Genomic DNA, 18,883 nt, shown 5'->3' on the forward strand with positions numbered 1-18,883 from the left:
CTCTGCTTCCCAGGTTTAAGTAATTATCTTGCCTCAGCCTTCCGAGTAGCTGGGACTACAGGCACCTGCCACCACACCTGACTAATTTTTATATTTTTAGTAGAGGTGGGGTTTCACCATGTTGGCCAGGCTGGTCTCAAACTCCTGACCTCAAATAATCCACCTACCTCAGACTCCTAAAGTGTTGGGATTACAGGTGTGAGCTACCACGCCAGCCCCAAATTCTTCTTAATTCCAATCTTTCTTACTCTGCCTTCAGAATTATGTTCCTAAAACTCTCATCTGGTCATTTGTTTATCTCCTGTCATGGTCTGAGTGTGTCCCCAAAGTGTTCACGCATTGGAAACTTACTTATTCAATATGGCAGTGTTGGAAGGTATAGCCTCATGGGAGGTGTTTGAGGGTTCCACTCTCATAAAGGGATTCGTGAAGTTCTTGCAGGACAGCGTTAGGTCTTGAGAGTGAGTTTTCATAAAGCAGGTCACATTGCCTGCTTTGACTCCCCTCTTTACCATATGCTTGCCTGCTCTTCTGCTTTTCTACCATGTTATGATGCAGTATGAAAGCCCTTGCCAGAAGCTGCTGCCATGCCCTTGGACTTCTCAGCCTCCAGAATTGCAAACCAAATTAGCTTCTCTTCTTTATAAATTACCCAGTCTCAGGCATTCTGTTATAAAGACAGAAAATGAACTAAGCCATCTACCTACAGATTTTCATGCCACTATTTCTCTAAGTGAGATCCTGTGCACAAAAATCAATGGGGATGCTCTGTTACAAATTCAAATAACTCAGGCCTCTTCCTAGACCTACTAAATCAACATCTGGGGTGTGATGCAGGAATCTACATATTAAACAATTCTCTCCACATATTCTTGGGCACAACTAAAGTTGGAGAACATTTAAGTCCTGTTAACTTAAGCATGACACAAATAGGCCCCTACCTCTACTCACCAGGGATGCAGACACCATTAGATACAGGACAAAGATGCTTCTGTAGGAGATGGTAGGGTGAAGATAGGAAGAACTGGGGGTTATTTGTTGGTCTTCTCAACCAAGTTTTGGGTACCACTGCTTTAAAATGGATCTTGGTCAAATTAAATACATCAGAGAACTTTCTGGTTTGAGCAATAGATCCTGATGACAATGCAGATTCAGTTTCTATTTGTTCTGGCTTAGATCTACTCGTAGACACCATAACATATATCCCTCTATTTAGGGAGAGGTGCTGTGACAATCAAGTGTCCTGAGTTTGAACGAAATGGGGATTTAAGGAACCAATGCAGAAATGCCAAGTAGCTTTTTGATACATTAGCCAACAAAAGATGTAGAAAATAGTGAACAATCCTGTTGTGAGACAGAGGGGTGAGAGACATTCCCTCTCCCCATCTTTCCATGTTAAGATATCACACAAGTGAAGGTAATTTTGAGTCTTTGAGAGAGGGAGGTAGAGAGAAATGGTATTTTTCTTGAGTCCTTTCAGTGGGTTCCTGGTGCCTTCTATCAGTGCAGCTTGCATGACCCACCCCAGTTATGGCACCAACTTTCGTATTTTGGTAAAGCACTTAAAAATGTATAATTAGTTCTGATATGTCAACTAACAAGAACTAATCACTCAGGAGAAATGCTCAACGATTTGAATTTTTAGCAAGCATTCCATAATGATTTTATCATCATGGAAAAATCATCATTTTATTAATTTTTATCATCAATTTAGGAGACTGTGGCCTAAAAATGGAAAAGCTGATTAAGAGAATAAGCAATGTATATTTTTTGATTTCAACATTTTCCAGATCAAAATGAAGGCAGGTGTCCAAGTTGCCATTGCACCTTAGATTTGTACAGTTTGTGTGAAGTTCACAGGTCAGATTTATTGCATGATAAAAGAAGTGGCAGTGATGTGCTTATTTGTACTTGTATCTTTATTTGGTGCCTGCTAATGGTGGAACTCACCTTCTCCAAGTCACACCAGCTAGGAGCACAGCCAAGCAGGAGTCTTCCACTTAGCTCCTTCTGGCAAATTGTGTGAATGATACCCCCCACCATCAGTTAAAATCCCTTTGAAATAATAAAGGAAGTCACTGGTGTCCTTTGACACAGTGCCACAGACGGTGGCTTAACAACAGACATTTACTCTCCCCCAGTTCTGGAGGCACCAGAAGTCCAGGATCAGGGGTTGTGAGGACAACGCAGGCTCTGGGATTCTGGGCAGGACCTTCCTGGCATCTTCACACTTCTGGCAGCCAGCAATCCTTGCAAACCTCACTGTTCTCTTTATCTGTCTCTGCTGTTGGCTGCAGGATCCTAGGCCACTGTTTGACGTTGCCTGTCACTGTGTGGGCTCCACCCTAGATTTCTGAAGCCTTCTCAGGCTCCTGGTGTTGACTGCATAGATCTCCCCCAACCACAGTTTGGCATATCCTCTGTCTTTGACAGCCCCCAACTGTCACTTCACCCTTGTTATATTTCATAGATTTCAGAGTGGTATTGGAGGTAAAGTAGCACACTTTTTTTCTTCGCCAGTTTTCTGCAAATCCTTAGAAAAAGTAAGGTCAGCACATTTCCTGCTGATGTGGAAATTGCTGATCAATCCAGCAGGCTCAATCTTTTCAGACGAAGCTAAGGTGCCCTAATCCCTTAGGTTGAAGATGAGTTATTTTCCAAGAACTTCAATTTCTCAAGGTCCTCTGCCCCACCAGAGTAGGATTTGCTTGAACCTGCACGTTAAACACAGCTTATACTCACGCTCTGAGGCTCCCACTGTATGGAAAGTCTTGAAGAAGTTGAAGCAGAGGAGAGGTGTCATTTGTTGAAAGCTATCAAACAGCCAGATTACATAAAATTCTGAAGACATTTAGCAGGAATATTCTAAGATACTGCTACAAACACTATTTATTGAACAGAAATATGCCAGTTGCTTTACATATATTCAACCTTACAATAATCCTGCTAGGTAAATCATCTGATTTTACAGATGAGGAAAGAGGTTCAGAGAAGTTAAGCAGCTTGCCCCAAGTCATAGAAATAGAATTCCAAATACAGAACTCAAGAATTAAAAGGACTTTCCAGTCAGCACTGGAATACTGTAGCGCCCTTCCCCCTCAACCCCTCCACATTTACCCCACCCTCCAATCAACATATGAGTGGAGGAGAAGGGAAGGGCAGAATTTATGCTTCCTTTCAAGAGGCAGAGGGTGTTGCTGAGCTGATCATGGCCAGTTTTTGCTTCCCAATCCTGCCAATCTATTAGGTCATCCCTTCTTTTCTGGAAAAGAGCAAAGGAGGGACAGAAAGAGTTGGGAGTATTATACTAGCAAAGCCATCTACACGGGGAAGGACATATCAGGAATAAAGAAAAGTACTTATCTCACCTCCCCAACAGATCTATTTCATCTAATATATATGCACGCAAGTTACATTCATATGCAAAAGCTTTTAAAAAATACTGTAAATATGTTAGAAGAAAATATAGAAAAATATTTTTATAAACTAATCATGGGAGAGGTTTCCTGGAGCACAAATAAAAGCAGAAGCCGTAAAAGGCTAATCCAAATTTCTGATTTTCTCCTTATAAGGAAATGGAAATCAGAATTTTAACTGGGTATACCCTGTGAGATAATAATTATCCAATTATTTATTTATTTGGATAGGCTGTTGGACATTGCAAAGAACTATAGTGAGAAGAGAACTTTTTGAATGTTAAAAGAAATGTGGCTTTATGTTATACACCAAATTAGATAAGCAGAGCCTTACAATTCTAGAAACGGTCTCATTATTGACATCCATAGATATGGTGGCAATAAAATAACACCTGTAATGAAAGTATTTGTCACATCTGCATTATAATTAAACTCATTTTTAGGCATCTTCATAATTAGGCATCAATGGGAGTAATTCACATAAGTTCTAGGGATCAATATTATTTTTGTGAGATGCAACCTGATATTTAGGTTTCCTCTTCTTACTCTATCAGTTCATTATTATCTATAATCAGTAAAAATTTCTATCAATTACCATTGACATATGACAAAAAGCATCATCAACAACTGGAATTCCCTGGGCTCCTCCCTACTCATTAATGGCCTCTTCTTTGTGCTCTTTCTCCATACCCACTGTGGTAGGCAGACTTTTAAGATTACCCTCAACAGCCAGACATGGTGACTCATGCCTGTAATCCCAGCACTTTGGGAGGCCGAGGCAGGAGGGTTGCTTGAGCTCAGGAGTTTGAGAACAGTCCTGGCAACATAGTGAGACCTTCTCTCTACAAAAAATTAAAATATTAGCTAGGCATGGTGGCACGTGCCTGTAGTCCGAGCTATTTGGGAGGCTGAGGTGGGAGAATCACTTGAGCCTGGGGGTTCAGGCTGCAGTGAGCTGTGATCATGCCACTACACTCCAGCCTGAGCAACAGAGCAAGACCCTGTCTCAAAAAAAAAAGATGACCCTCAATAATCCCCAACTCCTGGTACTCATAAATGTCCTCCTTTTGAGTATGGGCTGAACCTCCTTGAGTGTGACTTGTTTCTATGGATAAGATATGGCAAAAACAAAGGTATGTCATTTTCATGATTAGACTTCTATCCTGCCAGCACTATCTCTTGCTCTCTTGGTTGGCTCACTTTGATAACACCAATGTTACATTGTGAAATGCTCTATGGAGATGCCCATATGACAAGGAATTGAGGGAAGCCTCCTGCCAACAGTTCTGGGGAACTGAGGCCTCAAACCAACAGTTGGAGATAACTCAAATCTTGCCAACAACTACAAGTGTGCTTGGAAGTAGCTCCTCCCAGCCAAGCCTCAGAATGACTAAACCCAGCTGACACCTTGACTGCAGCATTGAGAAAGAACCTGAAGCAGAGGTCACAATATAATTGTAGTGGCGTCATCAGAGTAGCTACCAGCTGCCCTGCCTGCCTCATCTAAGATATTGTTTGCAAAGCCATTTTGTTAATTTCCAAAGAGCTGTAATTCATATGAGAAGTGACAGTCTGTAGTTATAACAGGTGAATGCGCAATAATCTGTTTTGGAAAATTACAGGCAGGAATACAAATAGTCTAAGTAAGTGAAAACCCAGCTTAGAGTTAACACACCTGTGAACAAAGGAAAATTGTGCAACTCTAAAAAAAATCCAGGGGCCCACATCATCTAGTATAAACCCAGAGTCATGCTTTTAAAAAGCCACTTAAGTACCCAAACATAATTAATAAGAGATTCCATTATTTGCTCCAGATGCTTGAAGAAAATTATAGGACCCAATGCATAATGCATATTGACTGTTAACTCTCTCCTCTCTGGAATTTCTTGCCTCATGGGAAAGTTCAGAACTTCCCACACACTTAATTTCCAAACACTTTCTTCAGGCTTAGCTCTGAATAAATTTTATTTTCCCTCTTTCCATGGCACTACTACTTTCTTTCCTTTATTATTTAGATAACATTAGCTTTTTTACCAACAAACAAGAATCTTTTTTTGTTTGTTTTGTTGAGAAAGAAGGTAAATAAAAGGAAGAAAACTAAAGAATAGTAGGTTCTCCTGAGCTGCATGTTAACAATAAAAATGTCAAAAAATTTTGTCTATTGGAAGCAACACTGACACTGTCCTGCTTCCATCATGGAAAAGCGTGGACAGAATGTTTTACATTCAGGGGAAGAGTTAGCACCCTAGGATAAACCAAAACAAACAACAGCAACAAAAAAATAGGAATACCCTGTCTGGTTCTTGAAACCTTGAGCCATTCTGGTAAGTTACTGACTCACTACTAAAACCTTTTTGGCCTGGGCACTGTGGCTCACACGAGAGGATCGTTTGAGTCTAGGAGTTCGAAACCAGCTTGAACAACATAGCAAGATCCCATCTCTACAAAAAAAATGTAAAAATTAGTCCAGCATGGTTGTGCATGCTTGTGGTCCTAGCTACTCAGGAGGCTGTGGTGGGAGGATCGCTTGAGCCCAGAAGGTCAAGGCTGTAGCGAGCTATGATAAACCACTGCACTCTAGTCTGGGGAACAATGCAAGATCCTGTCTCTTAAAAAGTTAAGTAAAATAAAAATAACTTTATTTATTCTTGGCTTTTTCAGTTCTGATATATGAAATTATACAACTATTATTAATCCATAGCCTCTTAGCTTGCTGTCCTTTGAGTAGACGTTCATTTCCTTGCTGAATAACCTGTAATAATTCTATCTGAAGCAGTTGCCTGGCAAGGGATGTCCATTCTCCTCAAGATCTGCTCCCACTACTTGTTGCCACAAGACCCACCCTGGCGTTAGATTTCAGATTGTATGGGAAAGACAAATTGAAAGCTTGACACAAGAAGAAACAGCTTACTCTCCAAAGTAATTGCAAAATTTTGCTGTTTTATGTTGGCAGAAACCCAGTGAATATGCATGTGAATGAGTTCTAAGGGCATTTGACAAGAACAAAATGTAACACTGGGTAAGGCTAACTATATTGATATTGGTGTACTGACCATTGATTCTGGATTTAATAAATTAGCTCATACTACTACAAGTTGCTTTAACAGTTCACTGGATTTGTTGACTAAAATTTCAACTGAAGTCTGGCCTACATTTAATGAGGTTGAGATGCCGGAACCACCCTGAGATAATGTAAGTGAAAGCATTCAAAGGATTGGAGAAATTTGTTGAAGTAAATTATCATGTATAAAATTAATCCCTGCATTTTCCCTCTTCATCCACTGAGAGGACCCAGAGGATACGCAATTTAATAAGGCACTGAGAAGTAGATTAGTGAGGGGAGCACAAGCATCACAGAAAAGGAGGTGTTATCCTTTGTAGGTCAGTTAGAAAGATAGAAGATGGTACTGTTGAGATTGGTTTCTTGATTCAATGAGGATAATGGATCCCAGAGTAGCACAGGTCAAGTGGCAGCACTTAATAGTCAAACACAAGGTGTTCACTATCTGTGCATCAGGGAGGAAGTGGTATCAAAATGTTCTGACCTACAAGAACCTTTGATGATGGTTAGTTGATCCCAGTAGGTAGAAACAAAATAGCCTATGAACATAGTCCTTATTCCATGTAACATGAAAAACTTCAGGTCTAGTGACTGGAGACCTGATCTGAGAGGGAAGTAAAGCACTAGGAACAGACAGAGGATAAACTATGAAAGGCAGAATTCTGAGATGATCCCAATGTTTCTGCCCTCTAGCATACATGCTTTGTATAAACCTTTAAGTGCAAGAAGAATCTGTGAATATTATGGGATACCATTCCATGACAATGTTATCATAATATGGCACAATTAATTTTTCCAATGTAATTAAGACTCCTAAGCAGTTGACTTTGAGTTCATCAAGACGGAAATTACCTTGCATGAATCTGAGTAGATCAGACAAGCCTTTTTGAAAGAAGGTCCAACAGAGCTGGAAGAAAGCAGAGAGATCTTAAGCTGCAGCAAACACCCCTGCTAGTCTTAAAGAAGCAAAGTCCATGTTATATAAAGAGCCACATGACAGAGAATGGCAGGCAGGCCTTAGAAGCTGAGAATGGCCTCAGTTGGCAGCCAGAAGGAAAGCCAGAACCCCATTCCTACAACCCCAAGGGATTGAATTCTTTCACATTGAACAAGCTTGGAATAGTATTATACACTACAGATAAGAGCTCAACCATGGTTAATGGTTTGATTTTAGACTTATGAGACCCCAAAGGGAGAATGCAGTTGAGTCTAATGCAGATGTCTGACCTATAGAATGTGAGATAATAAATGAGCTTCAAAGCTTAGTGGCAGCTCAGCGTTAGGTCTATAAAAAAAATTCAGTTATTATAGAAAATATTACTTAGAAAGTGAGAGCCTCTCATAATTCATTTCAATCACAGACAAATGCCAATAACAGTTGTGTATACATAAATTAGATACATGCCATTTTTAAATTTAGAAATGGGAGCATACTATATTATACTGTTCTGAAACTTAGCCAGGCGTGATAGTCCTATAGTCCTAGGTCCTAGCTAGGACCTGCCTATAGTCCTAGCTACTTGGGAGGCAGGGGCAGGAGGATCACTTGAACCTGGGAGTTCAAGACCAGCTTGGGCAACATAGAGCAACCCATCTCTACTAAAAATAATTTTTACAAAATAGCCAGGTACAGTGGCGTACACCTGTAATCCTAGCTACTCAGGAGGCTGAGATGGGAGGATTTCTCGAGCCCAGGAGTTAAAAGTTACAGTGAGATCTGATTGTGCCACTGTACTCCAGCCTGGGCAACAGAGTGAGACCTTGTCCCACCCCCCCCCAAAAAAAAGAGTTGGCCAGACGAGGTGGCTCACACCTGCAATCCCAGCACTTTGGGAGGCCGAGGCAGGCAGATCACCTGAGGTCAGGAGTTCAAGACCAGCCTGGCCAACATGGTGAAACCCTGTCTCTATTAAAAATACAAAAATTAGCTGGGTGCAGTGGTGGACACCTGTAGTCCCAGCTACTCAAGAGGCTGAGGCACAGAATTGCTTGAACTGGGGAGATGAAGGCTGCAGTGAGCCAAGATTGTGCCACTGCACTCCAGCCTGGGCAACAGAGTGAGACTCTGACTCAAAAAAAAAAAAAAAGAGTATACCACATTAGAAAATAAAATGAAGCCCTTTCATGAACTTTGTCTATGAAATGGAGGAAGGAGGGTAGTGTAGGAAAGAAATGTAGGATTAAGGAAGGATATTATATCTACACATGTAAATTTTAGAATGGTATCATGCTATATATATGTTTTATATGTTTGCGTATGTATATCTATACAAGAAATTGTCTTCCTCTCACCACCACCCCAATATGTCCAGTTCCCCACAAAAATGAATAATAACAGCTAATGATTTATGTATCTTTCCAAAGTTTCTTCATGCATATACAAGGTAATATGTATTATATTTCTTCCTATTTTACACAATATATACTATATAAATTTTCTGGATTATTTTCAAATAATATATCTTGGAGCTTTTTTTATACCAGCCCATAGAGGACTTGCCCACCTTTTAAAGTTGCACAGTATTCCACTGCATGGATGGACCACATCTATTTAACTAGTCACCTATTGATGACCACCTTTTGCTATTGTGAATGACACTGTGATGTATCATTTTGCCCACATGAAGGCAAGGCCACTGCTAGTCCATCAGTGCTGTGTTGAGTAACTCTTCACTCCACTTCCTGCCCTGCAGACACTGAGACAAGGACTTAGGTACAGTTAGTTTATTCAGAGGTGATTCCAGGAAACAGGAGTGAAGGAGTAGGGACAGTGAGACAGCAAGGAAGGAGAAGCCAAGAAGAAGATGGGTTTTACAAGTTGTCTGGAACCCCCAAGAACTATATGGAACACCCAGAATTGTTCAGTGAAGGACAAAAGACTGAAGCATTTATCCAGGTTGCTCCTAGATGCATTAGTTCTCCCACACTTCCACACTGAATTTCACCCTAGGGAAAGCTCAAGAAAGACTACTGTCAGCTGATGCGAGCCTGAGCAACCGTGAAACTGTCCGCCGCAATGTGGCTGAGATCCAAGGTGGGCTGAAATATGTGATAGGGTGACCAGTCTTTGTGAAAATTGGAGAAAGGTGCCCAATCTGAGCAGAAGTAATCTTGCATTCTCACAGTTTGGTGGGTAGATAGCATCTCTGTGTGAATTTTAGAAAGGTTACTTTCTCTAAGCTCTTTACATCCCTGCCTCAGGGACAGGATATGCAGCTAGAAAAGAGAGCCCAGACTGGATTTCAGCTCCTTGGCCAAAGGCACTCAAGAAATGAGCACAACCATACTGTGTGCCCCTGGGTGCACATGCATCAGAGGACACATTTCTAAAATGTGTCACAGGTATGATCACGATTCTTTCCTCTACTCAGGACTTCCTCACATGTTTGCACTGATCAGGACTCAGTTAAACTTGGGACTCCGCTGCAGATCTCTAGGCTCTCTCTCTCTCTACTTCCTTCTCTCTGGTACTCAGCCTGCAAATTCTACCTACTTTTGCCTCCCCAAATTCCAACATTCCTCAACTCAAGGAGACCACTGGGCTCTATCTGGGTTTCTCCTTCCTGTGTAAAGCACGTACTCTGTTTTCATGCAGTGAGCTGGGACACTCAAAGGATTTACCTTTCTTGTTTCCTGTGTCTTCCAGATCACTGTTCTTTGCTGCCTGATGGTCAGTGCCTTGAAAATTATTGTTTTATATATTTGATCCAGATTTACAGCTAAGATGTGAAGGTAAATAGAGTACCAGATATTCCTTCTTGACCTGAAGTAGAAACCTCTACATGTGCATTTTTTTTTATTTTAATAAGTACTCCCCAGATTACTTTGCACACAAGCTATACCAATTTTTACTTCAATTAGCAATGTGCAAGTGCTCATGTCTTCACATGCCAGGCACAAGGCAAAATGTCATCAAAATTTCTTCATACCCTGGGCCAGAACGGAACCCTCTGCCTTGAAGGGAAGGACCCAGTTCTGCAGGATTCATCACCTGCTGATTAAAGAGCCCTTGGGTCTTGAATAAACATCAGCGGTAACCAGGCAGTACTTGCCTCCGGCCTTAGGTAAGACTGTGCCATGCCGACTTCAGGTGTGACCCATCCCTTTCCCAGCTGTGGTGGCCACGGGGAGAAACTCCTTCTGCTTGAGGAAAGGGGAGGGAAGAGTAAAGGGGGCTTTGTTTTGCTGCTTGGGTACCAGCTTGGTCACAGTGAGGTGGAGAACCAAGCAGGTTCCTGGGGTTCTCGATTTCTGGATGGCATTTCCAGACCCACCCTATGCCAGAGGGGAGTCCACAGCCCTGAAGGGAGAGACCCAGGCCTGGTAGCATTTACCACAAGCTGATTGAAGAGCCCTTGAGCCTTTTGTGCAGCCAGGCAGTGCTTGCCACAGCTTGGCATGGTGGTGGCCATGGAGAGAGTTACTCCTCTGCTTGAAGAAAGGAGAGGGAAGAGTGGGAAGGACTTTCTCCTGTGGCTTCGGTGCCAGCTCAGCTGCATGAAAATAGATAGAGCACCAAGGAGATTCCTAGGGATCCTGACTCCAGGCCCTGGCCCCTGGACAGCATTTCTGGACCCACCCCGGGCCAAGGGAGTGCTCACCACCCTGAAGGGAAGGACATAAGCCTGGCTGGATTTGCCACCTGATGACTGAATTTTGAGTAAACATTGGCAGTAGCTAGGCAGTGTTTATCGCGGACCTTGGGCAAGATCCAGTGCTGTGCTGACACCGGGTCTGACCAAGCACCGTCCCAGTGGTGGTGGCCACAGGAGTGCTTGTGTCACCCCTCCCCCAGCTACGGGCAACTCAACATGGAGCGAGGGACTCCATTTGTTTGGGAGAAAGTAAAGGATAAGAATAAGGGTCTTTGACTACGAATCCAGGGAATTCTCTTGAATCTTACCTAAGACCAGCAAGGTGGTACTTCTATGAGTCTGCAAGAACCACAGTGTTACTAGGTTTGGGGTGCCCCCTAATGCAGATATTGCTGCAGTGACCAGACAATTAGATCACAATACTTAATTTCCTTTGAATACTTGGAAAGCCTTCCCAAGAAAGACAGGTACAAACAAACCCAGACTGCAAAGACTACAATAAATACCAAAGTCTTAAATGCCCAGATATTGAAAAACATCCACAGAATCAAGACCATCCAGGAAAACATGGTCTCACCAAACCAACTAAAGCAGGCACCCATGACCAATCCTGGAGAGACAGAGACATGTGACCTTTCAGGCAGAATTTAATATAGCTGTTTTGAGAAAGCTCAGTGAAATTCAAGATAACATACAGAAGGAATTCAGAATCGTATTATATAAATTTAACAAAGAGAGTGAAATAATTTAAAAATTCAAGCAGAAATTCTGGAGCTGAAAAGGTCAGTTGTAATGCTGAAGAATGTTATCAGTCTCTCAACAGCAGAACTGATCAAGCAGAAGAAAGAATTAGCAAGCTTAGAGACAGTCTATTTGAAAATACACAGTCAGAGGAGACAAAGAAAAAATTATAAAAAATCGAAGCACACCTACAAGATCTAGAAAACAGCCTCCGAAGGGCAAATCTACAAGTTACTGGCCTTAAAGAGGAGATAGATCAGGGTAAAAAGTTTATTCAAAGGGTTAATAATAGAGAGCTTAATTACTTACAAACCTACAAAAATATATCAATATTCAAGTATAAGAAGGTTATAGAACACAAAGCAGATTTAAACCAAATAAGACTAACTCAAGACACTTAATAATCAAATTCTCAAAGTCCAAGTGTAAAGAAAGGATCGCAAAAGCAGGAAGACAAAAGAAATAACATGCAAAGGAGCTCCAGTACGTGTGGCTGCAAACTTCTCAGTTGAAACCTTACAGGCCAGGAGAGAGTGGCATGACATATTTAAAGTGCTGAAGGAAAAAAAACTTTTCCCCTAGAATAGTATGTCTGGTGAAAATATTCTTCAAACATGAAGGAAATGTGAAAGAAAAATATCTTGTGCCCCTACAATCACTAAGCTAAAGTGAAAAGTCAAGCTGGGAACCGCTTAGGGCAAACCTGCCTCCTATTCTATTCAAAGTCATCCCTCTGCTTACTGAGATAAATGCATATCTGGGCCAGGGGTGGTGGCTCATGCCTGTAATCCCAGCACTTTGGGAGGCTGAGGCAGGCAGATCATGAGGTCAGGAGATCGAGACTAACATGGCTAACACGGTGAAACCCCGTCTCTACTAAAAATACAAAAAATTAGCCGGGGGTAGTGGCGGGCGCCTGTAATCCCAGCTACTCAGGAGACTGAGGGAGGAGAATGGCATGAACCAAGGAGGTGGAGCTTGCAGTGAGCCGAGATCGCACCACTGCACCCAGCCTGGGTGACAAAGTGAGACTCCGTCTCAAAAAAAAAAAAAAAAAAAAAGCATATCTGATTGCCTCCTTTGGAGAGGCTAATTAGAAACTCAAAAGAATGCAAACATTTGTCTCTTATCTACCTATGACCTGGTAACCCCCTTCCAGCTTTGAGTTGTCCTGCCTTTCCAGACCGAACCAATGTTCATCTTATATATGTTGACTGATGTCTCTTGTGTCCCTAATATGTATAAAACCAAACTATGCTCTAAACAACTTGGGCGCATGTTGTCAGGACCTCCTGAGACTGTGTCATGGGCACGTCATCAACCTTGGCAAAATTAACTTTCCAAATTAACTGAGACTTGTCTTGGCTTTTTGGAGTTTGCATTTTGGTAACCAAGAAGGGATTCTGAGTGGAGGTTCCCCTGACTATTGACAAATCCCCTACTGGTGCTTGGTACCAACATGAGCTAACTTTATGGCTCAAACCAATAGGACAATTTGCTGAGGTCTGAGAGCACCTGTTCCAGAGAATTCCTGATCTCCCAAAATTTGGTTGAAATCTAAAGTTTATTTTGCTCTACAACTCTTTTTTTTTCTCTTCCATGGTCATGGAAGGCAGGTAATTCCTTTATGAAGTTTGAGCTCACTTCCAAAGAGGAGATGAGGTTTTCTTTTCGTTTTTTTGTTTGTTTGTTTTTCCTGCTTCTAGGATGGTACAGAGGTTCTTCAGCCTGAAATCCATCCCTAGGTAAGTAACTGAATTGAGGTTTGTCTTGGATAAAGCTAAGATTAACAACCAGCTGGTCTTAATTTCTCCTTACCATTAGAACACTCAGTAATCATATAAGTTGTGCAATCATTTGTTTTGCTTAACATTTTTTCTTATTGTTGTTTGTTTCTGTTTCTGTTTCTGTTGTTGTTTCGGTTTTTTTCCCAGTGGGTTTGATCAACTTTATCCAACCCGATCAAATCCAAAGGAAGTTCCAAATTATGAGGAAAGAGGCCTCTGAGGTGGCTAAATTCCCAAACACACAAAAAAAGGATAGTGTGGTGGGAGTAGAAAAATGGCCAGCAAAACGATAAAAAGAGAGAAAAAAATTTTATTTTGACTGCTAAGGGGCTTTATTTACATAACAAGGCCACCTTTTTGCTAGCCAGGCCAAACTGAAGATCAATGGCTGTACATCTGAAATAGCAGCAATTTGTTCTAGCTGAAATAGGGTAATGAGATTAAAAAACATCTTTTTGAAGGAGCTCAATGGTTAAAAGTCAGCTTAATTAAAAGCAAACATCCAAGGTGTGTGTGGGTGTGTGCATATGTGTGTATTTGTATTTTTTTTATTATTATTATACTTTAAGTTTTAGGGTACATGTGTACAATGTGCAGGTTTGTTACATATGTATCCATGTGCCGTGTTGGTGTGCTGCACCCATTAACTCGTCATTTAGCATTAGGTATATCTCCTAATGCTGTCCCTCCCCCGTCCCCCCACCCCTCAACAGTCCCCGGAGTGTGATGTTCCCCTTCCTGTGTCCATGTGTTCTCATTGTTCAATTCCCACCTATGAGTGAGAACATGTGGTGTTTGGTTTTTCGTCCTTGCGATAGTTTACTAAGAATGATGGTTTCCAGTTTCATCCATGTCCCTACAAAGGACATGAACTCATCATTTTTTATGGCTGCATAGTATTCCATGGTGTATATGTGACATATTTTCTTAATCCAGTCTATCGTTGTTGGACATTTCGGTTGGTTCCAAGTCTTTGCTATTGTGAATAGTGCCGCAATAAACATACGTGTGCATGTGTCTTTACAGCAGCATGATTTATAGTCCTTTGGGTATATACCCAGTAATGGGATGGCTGGGTCAAATGGTATTTCTAGTTCTAGATCCCTGAGGAATCGCCACACTGACTTCCACAATGGTTGAACTAGTTTACAGTCCCACCAACTGGGTAAAAGTGTTCCTATTTCTCCACATCCTCTCCAGCACCTGTTGTTTCCTGACTTTTTAATGATGGCCATTCTAACTGGAGTGAGATGGTATCTCATTGTGGTTTTGATTTGCATTTCTCTGATGGTCAGTGATGATGAGCATTTTTTCATGTATTTTTTGGCTGCATAAATGTCTTCTTTTGAGAAGTGTCTATTCATGTCCTTCGTCCACTTTTTGATGTGGTTGTTTGTTTTCTTCTTGTAAATTTGTTTGAGTTCATTGTAGATTCTGGATATTAGCCCTTTGTCAGATAAGTAGGTTGCGAAAATTTTCTCCCATTTTGTAGGTTGCCTGTTCACTCTGATGGTAGTTTCTTTTGCTGGGCAGAAGCTCTTTAGTTTAATTAGATCCCATTTGTCTATTCTGGCTTTTGTTGCCATTGCTTTTGGTGTTTTAGACATGAAGTCCTTGCCCATGCCTATGTCCTGAATGGTATTGCCTAGGTTTTCTTCTAGGGTTTTTATGGTTTTAGGTCTAACATGTAAGTCTTTAATCTATCTTGAATTAATTTTTGTATAAGGTGTAAGGAAGGGATCCAGTTTCAGCTTTCTACATATGGCTAGCCAGTTTTCCCAGCACCATTTATTAAATAGGGAATCCTTATCCTATTGCTTGTTTTTGTCAGGTTTGTCAAAGATCAGATAGTTGTAGATATGCGGCATCATTTCTGAGGGCTCTGTTCTGTTCCATTGATCTATATCTCTGTTTTGGTACCAGTACCATGCTGTTTTGGTTACGTAGCCTTGTAGTATGGTTTGAAGTCAGGTAGCATGATGCCTCCAGCTTTGTTCTTTTGGCTTAGGATTGACTTGGCAATGCGGGCTCTTTTTTGGTCCCATATGAACTTTAGTTTTTTCCAATTCTGTGAAGAAAGTCATTGGTAGCTTGATGGGGATGGCATTGAATCTATAAATTACCTTGGGCAGTATGGCCATTTTCACGATATTGATTCTTCCAACCCATGAGCATGGCATGTTCTTCCATTTGTTTGTATCCTCTTTTATTTCATTGAGCAGTGTTGTAGTTCTCCTTGAAGAGGTCCTTCACGTCCCTTGTAAGTTGGATTCCTAGGTATTTGATTCTCTTTGAAGCAATTGTGAATGGGAGTTCACTCATGATTTGGCTCTCTGTTTGTCTGTGATTGGTGTATAAGAATGCTTGTGATTTTTGTACATTGATTTTGTATCCTGAGACTTTGCTGAAGTTGCTTATCAGCTTAAGGAGATTTTGGGCTGAGACACTGGGGTTTTCTAGATAGACAATCATGTCATCTGCAAACAGGGACAATTTGACTTCCTCTTTTCCTAATTGAATACCCTTTATTTCCTTCTCCTACCTGATTGCCCTGGCCAGAACTTCCAACACTATGTTGAATAGGAGTGGTGAGAGAGGGCATCCCTGTCTTGTGCCAGTTTTCAAAGGGAATGCTTCCAGTTTTTGCCCATTCAGTATGATATTGGCTGTGGCTTTGTCATAGATAGCTCTTATTATTTTGAGATACGTCCCATCAATACCTAATTTATTGAGAGTTTTTAGCATGAAGTGTTGTTGAATTTTGTTGAAGGCCTTTTCTGTATCTATTGAGATAATCATGTGGTTTTTGTCTTTGGTTCTGTTTATATGCTGGATTACATTTATTGATTTGCATATGTTGAACCAGCCTTGCATCCCAGGGACGAAGCCCACTTGATCATGGTGGATAAGCTTTTTGATATGCTGCTGGATTCGGTTTGCCAGTATTTTATTGAGGATTTTTGCATCAATGTTCATCAAGGATATTGGTCTGAAATTCTCTTGTTTGGTTGTGTCTCTGCCAGGCTTTGGTATCAGGATGATGCTGGCCTCATAAAATGTGTTAGGGAGGATTCCCTCTTTTTCTATCAATTGGAATAGTTTCAGAAGGAATGGTACCAGTTCCTCCTTGTACCTCTGGTAGAATTCGGCTGTGAATCCATCAGGTCCTGGACTCTTTTTAGTTGGTAAGCTATTGATTATTGCCACAATTTCAGAGCCTGTTATTGGTCTATTCAGAGATTCCACTTCTTCCTGCTTTAGTCTTGGAAGGGTGTATTTGTTGAGGAATTTATCCATTTCTTCTAGATTTTCTAGTTTATTTGCGTAGAAATGTTTGTCATATTCTCTGATGGTAGATTGTGTTTCTATGGGATCGGTGGTGATATCCCCGTTATCATTTTTTAATGCATCTATTTGATTCTTCTCTCTTTTCTTCTTTATTAGTCTTGCTAGCAGTCTATCAATTTTGTTGATCTTTACAAAAAACCAGCTCCTGGATTCATTAATTTTTTGAAGGGTTTTTTATGTCTCTATTTCCTTCAGTTCTGCTCTGATTTCAGTTATTTCTTGCCTTCTGCTAGCTTTTGAATGTGTTTGCTCTTGCTTTTCTAGTTCTTTTAATTGTGATGTTAGGGTGTCAATTTTGGATCTCCCTGCTTTCTCTTGTGGGCATTTAGTGCTATAAATTTCCCTCTACATACTGCTTTGAATGTGTCCCAGAGATTCTGGTATGTTGTGTCTTTGTTCTCATTGGTTTCAAAGAACATCTTTATTTCTGCCTTCATTTCATTATGTACCCAATAGTCATTCAGGAGTAGGTTGTTCAGTTTTCATGTAGTTGAGTAGTTTTGAGTGAGTTTCTTAATCCTGAGTTCTAGTTTGATTTCACTGTGGTCTGAGAGACACTTTGTTATAATTTCTGTTCTTTTACATTTGCTGAGGAGAGCTTTACTTCCAACTATGTGGTCAATTTTGGAATAGGTGTGGTGTGGTGCTGAAAAAAATGTATATTCTGTTGATTTGGGGTGGACAGTTCTGTAGATGTCTATTAGGTCCACTTTGTGCAGAGGTGAGTTCAATTCCTGGATATCCTTGTTAACTTTCTGTCTTGTTGATCTGTCTAATGTTGACAGTGTGGTGTTAAAATCTCCCATTATTATTGTGTGGGAGTCTAAGTCTGTTTGTAGGTCACTCAGGACTTGCTTTAGGAATCTGGGTGCTCTTGTATTGGGTGCATATATATTTAGGATAGTTAGCTCTTCTTGGTGAATTGATCCCTTTACCATTATGTAATGGCCTTGTCTCTTTTGATCTTTGTTGGTTTAAAGTCTGTTTTATCAGAGACTAGGATTGCAACCCCTGCCTTTTTTTGTTTTCCATTTGCTTGGTAGATCTTCCTCCATCCCTTTATTTTGAGTCTATGTGTGTCTCTGCACGTGAGATGGGTTTCCTGAATACAGCACACTGGTGGGTCTTGACTCCTTATCTAATTTGCCAGTCTGTGTCTTTTAATTGGAACATTTAGCCCGTTTACATTTAAACTTAAAATTGTTATGTGTGAATTTGATCCTGTCATTATGATGTTAGCTGGTTATTTTGCTCGTTAGTTGATGCAGTTTCTTCCTAGCCTCGATGGTCTTTACAGTTTGGCATGTTTTTGCAGTGGCTGGTACCGATTTTTCCTTTCCATGTTTAGTGCTTCCTTCAGGAGCTCTTTTAGGGCAGGCCTGGTGGTAGCAAAATCTCTCAGCATTTGCTTGTCTGTAAAGGATTTTATTTCTCCTTCACTTATGAAGCTTAGTTTGGCTGGATATGAAATTCTGGGTTGAAAATTCTTTTCTTCAAGAATGTTGAATATTGGCCCCCACTCTCTTCTGGCTTGTAGAGTTTCTGCCAAGAGATCCACTATTAGTCTGATGGGCTTCCCTTTGTGGGTAACCTGACCTTTCTCTCTGGCCACCATTAACATTTTTTCCTTCATTTCAACTTTTGTGAATCTGACAGTTATGTGTCTTGGGGTTGCTCTTCTCAAGGAGTATCTTTGTGGTGTTCTCTGTATTTCCTGAATCTGAATGTTGGCCTGCCTTGCTAGATTGGGGAAGTTCTCCTGGATAATATCTCGCAGAGTGTTTTCCAACTTGGTTCCATTCTCCCCGTCACTTTCAGGTACACCTATCAGACGTAGGTTTGGTCTTTTCACATAGTCCCATATTTCCTGGAGGCTTTGTTCGTTTCTTTTTATTCTTTTTTCTCTAAACTTCCCTTCTTGCTTCATTTCATTCA

The 18,883-nt window shown here is 41.0% G+C and overlaps 1 long non-coding RNA gene across 1 annotated transcript in view; it reads right to left on the bottom strand.

The window, feature by feature from the left end:
• Positions 1-1,731: 1,731 nt before the first annotated feature.
• The window catches only part of LOC131382369 (uncharacterized), a 51,048-nt gene continuing 33,896 nt past the window's right edge, over positions 1,732-18,883 (bottom strand). Inside the window, exons 5-6 of the long non-coding RNA XR_009211782.1 lie at positions 7,330-7,384; positions 1,732-3,262 (exon numbers count right to left, since the gene is read on the bottom strand). This is a non-coding gene — a long non-coding RNA (uncharacterized LOC131382369). The remainder of the gene's footprint in view (positions 3,263-7,329; positions 7,385-18,883) is intronic.

Source organism: Hylobates moloch, unplaced genomic scaffold, assembly GCF_009828535.3.
Source record: "Hylobates moloch isolate HMO894 unplaced genomic scaffold, HMol_V3 SCAFFOLD_23, whole genome shotgun sequence".
Classification (NCBI taxonomy): domain Eukaryota; kingdom Metazoa; phylum Chordata; class Mammalia; order Primates; family Hylobatidae; genus Hylobates; species Hylobates moloch.